Source organism: Sinocyclocheilus grahami, unplaced genomic scaffold (genome assembly GCF_001515645.1).
Source record: "Sinocyclocheilus grahami isolate Dianchi unplaced genomic scaffold, SAMN03320097.WGS_v1.1 scaffold631.1, whole genome shotgun sequence".
Taxonomy (NCBI): Eukaryota; Metazoa; Chordata; class Actinopteri; order Cypriniformes; family Cyprinidae; genus Sinocyclocheilus; species Sinocyclocheilus grahami.
The window spans coordinates 338,449-350,948 of NW_015505810.1; the positions used below are offsets into that span (position 1 = coordinate 338,449).

Sequence of the window (12,500 nt, forward strand, 5' to 3'; positions counted from 1 at the left end):
TCAGTTAACGTTTATTTTATTTCAAGTAACAAAAATAATTGGAGTGTGATTGTTTTAGTTGATTGTAACAGGACAGTCAGGGCTGTTTGCTGCTCTGGTCGTGTGTTGTGGAAGAGCATATGGTGTTGAGGTCAGACTGATGCTGATGTGAGGTTAATCTGTGATCAGAACATCCTCGTATCATCCTGTTTGTTTGTGACGCATGGCCTGCACAACTGCTGTCAGCTCCGGGGACAATAGAGCGACAGATCGGCCCTCTGTGGGCCCCGGCATATGGGGGACAGCGGGTGAATGGGGCCCATTGTGTGTCATCAGTCAGGGGTCCATCAGCCCCTCAAACACAAGAGCCCAGGTCAGCGAACCTCTTGACCTTCACGACCCCCGCTGGTCACTCTGAGCTCAACTACGATTGTTTGTTCTGAACAGACGCGTGCTCATTTCTGCAGAGCACAGTTTGAGTTAGTTTTTTATTTATATATATACAGTGGGTACGGAAAGTATTCAGACCCCCTTAAATTTTTCACTCTTTGTTATATTGCAGCCATTTGCTAAAATCATTTAAGTTAATTTTTTTTCCTCAGTAATGTACACACAGCACCCCATATTGACAGAAAAACACAGAATTGTTAACATTTTTGCTGATTTATTAAAAAAGAAAAACTGAAATATCACATGGTCCTAAGTATTCAGACCCTTTGCTGTGACACTCATATATTTAACTCAGGTGCTGTCCATTTCTTCTGATCATCCTTGAGATGGTTCTACACCTTCATTTGAGTCCAGCTGTGTTTGATTATACTGATTGGACTTGATTAGGAAAGCCACACACCTGTCTATATAAGACCTTACAGCTCACAGTGCATGTCAGAGCAAATGAGAATCATGAGGTCAAAGGAACTGCCTGAAGAGCTCAGAGACAGAATTGTGGCAAGGCACAGATCTGGCCAAGGTTACAAAAAAAATTTCTGCTGCACTTAAGGTTCCTAAGAGCACAGTGGCCTCCATAATCCTTAAATGTTTGGGACGTTTGGGACGACCAGAACCCTTCCTAGAGCTGGCCGTCCGGCCAAACTGAGCTATCAGGGGACAAGAGCCTTGGTGAGAGAGGTAAAGAAGAACCCAAAGATCACTGTGGCTGAGCTCCAGAGATGCAGTCAGGAGATGGGAGAAAGTTGTAGAAAGTCAACCACCACTGCAGCCCTCCACCAGTCGGGGCTTTATGGCAGAGTGGCCCGACGGAAGCCTCTCCTCAGTGCAAGACACATGAAAGCCCGCATGGAGGACTCCAAGATGGTAAGAAATAAGATTCTCTGGTCTGATGAGAACTTTTTGGCCTTAATTCTAAACGGTATGTGTGGAGAAAACCAGGCACTGCTCATCACCTGTCCAATACAGTCCCAACAGTGAAGCATGGTGGTGGCAGCATCATGCTGTGGGGGTGTTTTTCAGCTGCAGGGACAGGACGACTGGTTACAATCGAGGGAAAGATGAATGCGGCCAAGCACAGGGATATCCTGGACGAAAACCTCCTCCAGAGTGCTCAGGACCTCAGACTGGGCCAAAGGTTTACCTTCCAACAAGACAATGACCCTAAGCACACAGCTAAAATAACGAAGGAGTGGCTTCACAACAACTCTGTGACTGTTCTTGAATGGCCCAGCCAGAGCCCTGACTTAAACCCAATTGAGCATCTCTGGAGAGACCTAAAAATGGCTGTCCACCAACGTTTACCATCCAACCTGACAGAACTGGAGAGGATCTGCAAGGAGAAATGGCAGAGGATCCCCAAATCCAGATGTGAAAAACTTGTTGCATCGTGAAAAATTTAGGGGGTCTGAATACTTTCCGTACCCACTGTGTATATATATATATTTTTTTTTTTCTCCCCAAAGTCTCTTTCAGTTGCTTTTTCTGGATTTTATTGATCTTTTAAAATGTAACCAAATGAAACTTTACAACAGAACAGTGCATATCTGTTTGTTTATTTAAAGTGTTGCATAAGAGTAATCAAATATTTTTGTTATAAATTGAAGTATGGATAGGAAATATTTCTTGATTGAACAATTTTCCATAAAATATTTTAATAAATTATTATTATTATTAAGAACCTGCACTTTTTTCCCCACTAATTTTTGTGTGGTTATTACCCAAATTTGCCCTATTTATTTTTCCACAAATATTTCATTATAATGTTTCTGTATTCCATTTAATGGGTTAATCACATTTTAATAATTAAATTCAGAAATATAATCAAGCTTTTATTCTTCTTGTACCTAAATGGAAATGCACCAAGATCATTTCTTTACAAGAGAACATTGCTTTTAATAATTTTATTTGTGGAAAAACTCATAATACTGTTTTTATGTTTCCTTGTAAACGAGTTTATTATTCATAATTCTGGATTTTTTTCTAGAAATGTGAAATATAAATAATTGTGAGGGGGAAAATAACATTACTTTTTTATTACATGGTGGCAACAAAAGAAAGCACAAAACGCAAGTTATGAATTCAGAATTGCAAGGAAAAATCTCTCCAGATCCTCTGACTCAACTCCTCTGTTTCTGACATTTTATTGCTTTACAGATATTCATTTTTATCTATTAATCAAGTATCAAAATTAAACTTTCTTTCTCCTTTGACATGTCCAAAATTAAATAGAAGTAATTTATTAACTACCATTTCTGTCCTTTAGTGTGACACACATAAAAGAAGCTCAGATTAGTTTTTATCTCAAAACATCTTAAAAAGCAGTTGAGTATTGCAATAGCGGAGATACAAATATCACTCAACTTCAAATGGTATAATTTTCAGCAGTTTCGAACGAATGGCAGCAAAGTTTGTCTGGAAATTGTCCAACAAGTCATGGGGAAAAATGATGTTAATTATAATTTCATATGAGTTTTTCATAAGAGTTTTTTATCGATCCATCCATCCGTCTGTATTTGTTTGTATCTCAGGTTATATAGTTAGTCATTCGGTTAGTCTGAAATGAACTGCTTGTGTTCGGTCTCAGTGTCCATCCTAATCAATCAGTCCATCCATCCGTCTTTCTGTCAATCATCCATCAATCAGTCTGATCGATCAGGGCAGTGAGCCGATGCCGGGATTCATCTGAAAGCAGGAGAAGCTTCAGTCAGGCAGACAGACAGGAATCAGACTCTCAAGATATCTCGCATTATTTAATGTGCATTCATCTAAAAAAATCAGATTTATAATCCAGATTAGCCGCTGATCTGTCATAATCTGCACTGATGAAATTGACTCGTTTTGCATGATAAAAACCAATAACATAATTACAACACGCTCTCATAAGCAGCATCTTCATTAAAGCACACAAGCAGAAGGATTTCAGTAAATATGTACTCGATTAAATTAAATGTTACGTTTCTGTATTTCTTGTGTGAGTGAGAGAGAGAGTGTGAGTGTGAGTGTGATAATATAAATTATATGAATATATATATACATGTAATTACATGTAAATATTTTCTAAATATATACTGTATGTGTGTGTCTTTATACAGTATCTACATAATAAATATACACAGCACACACACACATATATTATGTACACAAAAACATTTATTTTGGATGCGATTAATCGAGATTAATCATTGCCCAGCACTAATTAAATTAAATTTCAGATCATTTTAATATTTTTATTGGTTTTAATTTGAGTTAACCCTGTCATGGAGTCGTGAGAACATTCGTGATTGACGTTAATCGTCTGGCACATCTGTGGAGCGTCTCTCGTTAGCGCTCGTGCCGCTTCTGAACGCTGCTTATGAGGGTCAAACCTGTGCCGTCCCAGCATGCTTCACTCTCAGCCAATCACGATGCTGCAGTATCAGTTGCTTGTTCATCGAGCGATCAGAGCCACGAACGATCCGTGCAATTATTATGTATCAGTCAACTTCGTAATTTGGCACGGTTTGTTTTTTGCGCAGACGGATATAAATCATGTGTCGCAGACGGCAGTCATAAAGAGAGAGAGAGAGACTCATGGCTTTGATAAGGACACATGCTAATTTCCAAACCTTCATGCTGAGCTATTGAGATGGATGATCGGAGCCACGCATCCTTCAGCGCGACAGCGGCGTTTCATTAGGCGTTATCGCTCTCTCCTGCGTTTGAACGTTTCAGACGTCACGCCTTTTAAATGCTTTTCTGATGCTTCTGTGCATTAGTGTCATAGAGCTGCAGCCACACATTTCACCACACCTGCCAATGCACAGTCACTAGAGAGAGAGAGAGATTGTTTTAATATTAAAATGTTGCAAATATTTTTACTGGCCATGAAACTGCATGTGCATTATAAAAAATAAAAATGAAAAAAAAAGTAAAATTAAATTAAATAAATAAATCAAATTATAAAAATTAATCTAACATCACTGTAATAATAATTTAAATGTATATAACAACAACAACAACAATGACGACGATGATAATAATAATAATAATAATTATTATTATTATATGTAACAGTAAAATTACAAAACTAATATTATTATTTAATTTTAATAGTTATTATCATTTAATCAAATGTAAACGTATTCATAATGTTAATATTAATATTAATAATATTATATATAACAAAAGTACAATTACAATATTACTATTTATGTTTTTTCTTCTTCTTTGCTTTCAAACATTAAACTACAGAGCTTTTATTTTGCCAGAAAACCACAGTTTTTTTTTATGCTTCTCCAACAAATTTTTAAACACTTCTCAATACAAACTAGGGAAGATGTTGCATGTATTAGATGCACATTATAAGCGACTCTATACACGTTATAAGTTCATGTGGAGCAGATTTTACTGTAAACCGTGAAAAGATCACCGTGAAACACGCAGCACATCAGAATACATATTTCTATAACTGCAATGCAGTATTTGGGATTTGATTTCTAATTCCAGGCGGTGAACGTCAGAGTCACCGGACGACGTCTGACAAATAAACAGCAGCATTAATAGGAGTTAAAGGCTGATTTGCATAATTTATTCCATTCTCGTGGGTAATTGCGTTTTAGTCAAATGAGCAACAGCAGTGGAGAACCCGAGGTCTTAAACGCACGCGCATGTGAACGAGACGCTGAACACAACCGAGTCAAACACTCTGCTGTCACGCTGGGCTTGAAAATGATGAGGAAACACTAATAATCTATTATAAATTAAATTAAATTATTGAAATATTAACTTAAAATGTGAGAAGACAACAAAAAAAAATTATATATTAAATATAAAATCTTTATAAATTAATTTGATGAATTTATATATTTTTTTATAATAAAATGAAATATTGAATACTATATTAAAATAACTTAATTTACTAAGCCTTATGTCATTATGAACCTGTGAGTTTTGTGGAATGCAGAAAAACTTTGGACCCCATTGACTTTCACTGTGTGGACAATAAAACTCTCAGAATATCTTCTTTTGTGTTTCACTGAAGAGAGAGCATCATACAGCTTAATGACAGAATGATCATTTTTAAGCACTCTATCATGGGTTTTGACCTGATCTGATCTCTGATACAGACAGACTGATTCATTATTAACAAGCAGGATCGTTATGATCTTGATTTGTGTTTCTGCTAGTTGTCAGGTTGCGTGTGTGTGTGTGTGCGCGAGTGTGTGTGTGTGTGTGCGTGCATGCGTGCGTGCGTGCGTGTGTGTATGTGTGTGTGAGTGAGTGTGTGAGTGTGTGAGTGTGTGAGTGTGTGTGTGTGTGTGCGTGCATGCGTGCGTGTGTGCGTGCGAGAGAGAGAGCCCCATCTGTGCTCCAGACTCAGTGTGGTGAAGCAGCTGTCGTCTCACCCTGATCTCCGCTGGTCCCCGGGGAGCCGTTAGCAGTGCAGCTTCTCTCTGTCAGACACAGTCTTCAAATCAAACCCTCCGTAGTTTGGTGTGTGAGTGTCACTGGTTAAGATGGTTAAGAACTGACTAGTTGCCTTTGAATGCTGTACAGACTAACTTCTGAAATACAAGTCCAATAAACAGGATCTGGATTAATTTAAATGGTACAGTTTACCTACAAATTATAAAAATAAAAATAAAACATTTGTGTTTTTGTTGAGCAACATATTTGATCCATCAGGTTTTATGGCTCATATAGTCTGACACAGTGAGAATATGAAGGAAAAAAAAGCTCAATTTGATTCAGAGACTCAAACTGAGCAAAAATATGAATGATATAATATGAGACAAAAATATGAATGAGCATATTTTTGTGTGTGTGTGTGTGTGTATACACAAAAATATGAATGAGCAAAAATATGAATGAGCATATTTTTGTGTCCGTGTGTGTGTGTATACACAAAAATATGAATGAGCAAAAATATGAATGATACAATGACCACTCTGTTTTGATTTCTCATTTGGAGCACTGGGTGGGCATTCAGGGTAATGCTCTCAAATGGTTTCAATACTATTTTAACAATAGAAGGTTCTCTGTTAGTGTTGGTGAATTTACTTCAGATGCAGCTCCCCTTACGTGCGGTGTCCCTCAAGGCTCTATTCTCGCTCCAATCTTATTCTCTTTGTAAATGCTTCCCTTGGGGTCAATTTTTAGGAAACATGGTGTCTCCTTCCATTTTTATGCAGTTTATACCCAAATCTGTCTGCCCCTGGAATCTAATAACAAGGGTCTGGATGCTCTGCGGGCGTGTCTAGCTAATGTTAAGGCCTGGATGTCCCTAAATTTTCTTCACCTTAATGAAGGCAAAACTGAGATTATAGTTTTTGAATCATCAGAATTTGCTAGCTCCCCTGGTTTAAATATTGGCCATTTGTCTTCCTGTGTGAAACCAGTAGTGAAGAATTTGGGGGACTATTTTGATATTGCTCTCAAATTAGACAAACAGATTAGTACAGTTGTCAAAACAAGTTTTTTCCGTCTCGGAGACTTAGCTAAAGTGAAACCATTTCTTTCTTTTAAGGAATTTGAAAGGGTCATTCATGCTTTAATTTCAACGAGGCTCAATTACTGTAATTCCCTTTATATGGGTATTAATCAAGCATCTCTGTCTTAAACTAATTCAAATGGTACAAAATGCTGCTGCTAGGCTCCTTACTGGTGTGCGCAAACGAGAGCACATTACCCCAGTATTAATATCTTTGCATTGGCTCCCAATTCGTTATAGAATTCATTTTAAAGTCCTGAATGGGTTAACTCCTGTATATCTGTCTTGATTTATTATCTGCTCACAATCCTGGAAGGTCTCTTAGGTCTTCCAACCAGAGACTATTAACTGTTCCTCGGGCTAAATTGAAATCAAGAGGTGACCGAGCCTTTGCTGTTGCTGCTCCGAAACTCTGGAACAGCTTACCGGTTTCTATTAGAACTGCCTCTACACTGAATGAGTTTACAGCCAAACTCAAAACCCATCTTTTTTCTCTGGCTTTTAACTGTAGTTAATTGTGTGGTGCTAGCTCTGTTCAGTGCTGTCATTTTTGTTGTTCTGAGTGTTATAATGTTGTTGATATTTGATTGATTGTACAGCACCTTGGTCAACAATCGTTGTTTTTATTAGTGCTATATAATTAAAGTTGAGTTGAGATACGCTGATATTTCTCTGATGAAATTCTGCTGCTTGTGCTGTAAATCAATGAGATCTTTATAACAGTGCAGCAGATACTGAGATAAAATGATCTAAATATCAGTCGTCTCTATATCTCCAGTAATAATAAGATGATATTAAAATGCTCCAAACATATAATGCAGTGATGGAGAGCTGAAGAAATAAACGCTCCTCAAAAGATCCTGAGGATCAGATTTGAGACTCTAAAACATGATTGATGGAGAATCAAGTAAAGCTGAGCTGCTTCAGTCCAGTAAGTGTTCATCTGGAGATATTACTGACGTTACTCTGACCTTTACTTGATCAAAATCTGACAAGATTTGACACGTGAAGCTCCAGCTGAAGCTGGACGTTTGTACAGTTACACTAAAAGTGCTTTGACTGGATAAAACACTCTGAACGATCAACCAGACGACATGCAGGAGATCGAGTGTGACAGCAGAGTTTAATCATGTTGATCATTTATAACTAACTTTTTAGCCGGAAAAGCAAAGTCTGTCTGAAGAAAGCTAGATGTTGTAGGATCTGTTTTTGTTAGTGATGATCGACGCGTTCCTCACTGTAAGATCTGATGTTGAGCGTGTTTATGTCTCTTTCTCTCTCTCTGTCTCTCTCTGTGTGTGTGTGTGTCTCTGTGTCTCTTGACCACAGACAGGATGGTTTAAATGATTAAAGATGTTACAGCGAGTTCAACACTCTCAAAACGATTAAATGCAAAGGTCAGACCTGAGTGTGTGTTTGTGTGTGTGTGAGCACTAGTGACTATATTAAATTGTTTCTAGTTTGTCACACTAGAAGGTGCCGGTCTGTCTGAGAGCATTGCATTGTGGGAAATGATAATGTCAAAACTGAGAAAAATGCCTTTGAATTGAGTTTTGATTGATTTGATCTGAATGTCACCGTCTGCGTTTCACTCGGAAGAACATCAAATCACTGATGACTGACCTACAGCAGTGTGTGTGTGTGTGTGTGTGTGTGTGTGTGTGTGACAGAGAGATTGATAAGGTGACCGGACACATGGTAACCATGGTGACAGGCAATATGAAGAGATGAGGAGATATGAGAGAGTGGATGGGATGTGAGGAGATCAACACTCTCAAATACACACACACACACACACACACTCTCAGTGCTGATCAGGGTGGCTTATTTTCTCAGTAAGAGTGGTTTTTCTGATGTTCTCTCTGACCTGTGCGTGTGTTTGAACAGCAGCAGGATAATAACGCTCTGCTTTAATCTGTGCGTTGGGTCGGGTTCAATCACAGTTTCTCTGAGACTGAGTCTCTCCAGCGCTTTCTCTAATCATCACCTTCTGTGAGAAGAAGAGCAGGACTGAGTTTGTGTCTCTATCCAGTGAATCTGCACTCAGTGTCACGTCTGCGCAGTAGAGGCTGACATTTTTTCGGGAATCCCGCGGGATGGGAAACAAAATCACTATTAATCACGTGATTGGGACGGGACAGGAAAAAATGTCAGAGGGAGTGGGCGGGACCGGGAATCGTGATAACACAATGATACCCAACTTTATACATAAATATACCTTTTATATAAATAAACCATAAACTGTATATTTTAATTTTGAACTCAATTCTAGTTGCCCTGTCTCTTTATGCTCTCCTCCTGTTTGCTCTGGTGTGGCTGGTTAAGTGAATGACATACAGATCGTTAACGGCTGGTCTTTGTGGTAGTACAGTACATCCGGCAGGACATGGCTTTTTATCAAAGATGTATGTAGTAACAACTTTACATGGCTGCTCAATCTAATGTTAACGTAGAGAAATGTGCGCTATTCAAGTGTGTGTGTGGAGTGTGGAGCTGAACAGTAGCTCACTACAGGACAGATGGAGGCACCGGTGTGCTCACTTGCTCTTAAAATACTCCGTAATTTTTGGTTATACAGATAAAAGTAATACATCTTTCAATTCATCATTCTTTAAAGACTCTACGTTTATTTGTGTGCACTCAGAATAACAACGAAATGTTGCACTTCTGTAAAATAATTCAAGCAAACAGGATACGCTTTCTGCCGTCTCGGTCTCTGTGAACTTGAGCGAGAAACTAAGAAACTCTGTGTATTCAATTCAATTCAAGTTTATTTGTATAGCGCTTTTCACGATACAAATCATTGCAAAGCAGCTGTACAATATATGTTTCTACAATATATTTATTAGTAGCTTTTCAGTGGTGACTGTCAGTAAATGTAAATATGGCAGAAATGTACGGAAAAATCAACTAAAGACGTAATCAAACTGACTATGAACACTATTAACAGCAATTATATATGAAAAATATATCTATAGAGAGTGAAATGTCTACTTTCAAATGAAAAATGAAAAATGAAATAGAAAACGTGTGTGTTAGCATGGATGATTTACATTAAATTTAATGTTTGTGCACTGCACACTGTGCATCCATCCATTCATCCAACCATCCATCCATCCATCCATCCATTCATCCATCCATCCATCCATCCATTCATCCAGCCATTCATCCAACCATCCATCCATCCAGCCATTCATCCAACCATCCATCCATCCATCCATCCATCCATCCATCCATTCATCCAGCCATTCATCCAACCATCCATCCATCCGTCTGTCCATCCATTCGTCCATCCGTTCATCCGTCCATTCGTCCGTCCGTCCATCCATCCATCCATCCATCCATCCATCCGTCCATCCGTCCATCCCTCCATCCGTCCGTCCGTCCGTCCCTCCAACCATCTATCTATCTATCTATCTATCTATCTATCTATCTATCTATCTATCTATCTATCTATCTATCTATCCATTCATCCGTCTATCCATCCATTCATCCAACCATCTATCTATATATCTATCTATCTATCCGTCCATCCATACATTCATCCAACCGTCCATCCATCCGTCCGTCCAACCATCCATCCATCCATCATTCTAATGCTCAATCTGTCATTCTATCTATCTTTCTATCATTCTATTGTTTTATCTATTGTTTTTAACATTCTGTCATTCTTTCTATCATTCATCATTCTGTCTGTCATTCTTTTTATCATTCTAATGTTCTATGTGTCATTCTGTCTATCGTTCTAATGTTCTGTCTATCACTCTATTATTTTATCTACCGTTAGACTATTTCTTCTTCATGGCTTCAGTTTATTAAAAAAAAAAACAACTCCCAAATATCTGAAAGTATCTGAAATCTTAAGCGTCTGAAATATGTAGCCAGCGTGGCAGGATTTCAATGAAATATATTTAGAAAAATATGTTCATTTAGCCTCACTGTTTACAACATGTGTTTAAGAAATTTTTTAAAATATATATATATATATATATATATGTATTTATTTATGTATTGCTTGCAGTGTGGACTGGATTTGAAAACATGTTTACCCAGAGAAGCATGTATACGGTGGGACAGGATCGTCTCCGTGAGGCCCATGAGTCTTTCTGTACGACACACATAAGAGTTTAGATGTTAGAGTTTAGTACAGCAGTCAGACTTAAATTTACAGATGAAGTGCGTGTGTGTGTTGATGGGAGCGTCTCCGTCGGTCAGCGCTCTGAAGAGCGAGGGGATCGGCCGCTGCAGCTCCTCCACCGTGCTCTTAGCCGTCGCCGGCGTGTCGCTCAAGTTCTTGGGGTTACACATGCCTGACATCAGAAACACGGCCAACACATCATGAGTCACGCAGACATACAGCACTTTCTGAAGATTTAAAAGACCCTTAAAAGCGTGAGTGTGTGAGAGTGTGAGTGTGTGTGTGTGTGTGTGTGTGTGTGTGTGAGTGAGTGTGTATGAGTGTGTGTGTGTGTGTGTGTGAGTGTGTGAGATCCGTGCATCTGTCTCATTGCACATGCGGAGCGTGTCGTTCTGTCAGACTATCGCATTAAAATCCGCCGCTGAGGGAAACCTGACAGGTTTTTTTCAATTACATCTGCTTCAGCACGTCAAATAAAGCATGCTCTCCGTCTCTCCTCACATCCGTTCTGCTCTGTCCCATCTCTGCCGTCCTCTTTTTGTCTTTGTAAAAGTATTTATCTCAGGACGGCACTTCATGAAGAGCTGTCGTCCGTGCGCGATGCAGATGAGGAGTGTTTGAGATTCAGAGAGTCTTCTACTCTAAGAGCTCGTCCAGACCAGCATTTCTACGCATCTTCTGCGCTGATTTTGATGGAAGTCTGCAATTCTGCTGGATGAGTTTAACATGTTAAATAGAGCTAAAGTCATTCGCTTCACGCTGAACGTGTTCTTCTTCTGATGTGTTGCTTGTTCTTAAAATGGTCCATATGGTCAAAAGTGTGGAATAATTCAGATTATTTAATGTTTCTGTAAGAAGTCTCTTCTGCTCGAGGCTGCATTTATTTAAGCAAAATATAGTAAAAATAGAGAAATATTATTAGAATATAAAATAGCTGTTTTCTGTGTGAATATGTGTTAAACTGTAATGTATTTCTGTGATGCGCAGCTGTATTTTCAGCATCATTCCTCCAGTCTTCAGTGTCACAAGATCTTCAGAAATCAGTATAATATGCTGATCTGCTGCTCGAGAAACATTTCTGATTATTATCCATGTTGAAAACAGTCGTGTGATACACTACCATAAAAAAGAAGTTAATACTTTTATGCATCAAGGATACATTAAATTGATCAAAAGTGACAGTAAAGACATTTATAATGTTACAAAAGATTTCTATTTCAAATAAACGCTGTTCTTTTGAACTTTCTGTTCATCTGTGAATCCTGAGAAATAAAATGCGTCAGTTTCCACAGAAATATTGCGCAGCACAACTGTGTTCAACATTGATAATAATCAGAAATGTTTCTCGAGCAGCAAATACATTTTTTTTTATTTTAGTACATTTAACAGAAAACAATGTTTCCTGTACGCCAATCAAGGATTATTGGTAACACTTTACTTAAAGCCTTTATATGTAATGCAATA

The 12,500-nt window shown here is 38.3% G+C and overlaps 1 protein-coding gene across 1 annotated transcript in view; it reads left to right on the top strand.

The window, feature by feature from the left end:
• Positions 1-12,500, top strand: part of LOC107558060 (netrin receptor DCC-like) — an 84,874-nt gene that overhangs the window by 39,765 nt on the left and 32,609 nt on the right. The window lies entirely within an intron of this gene.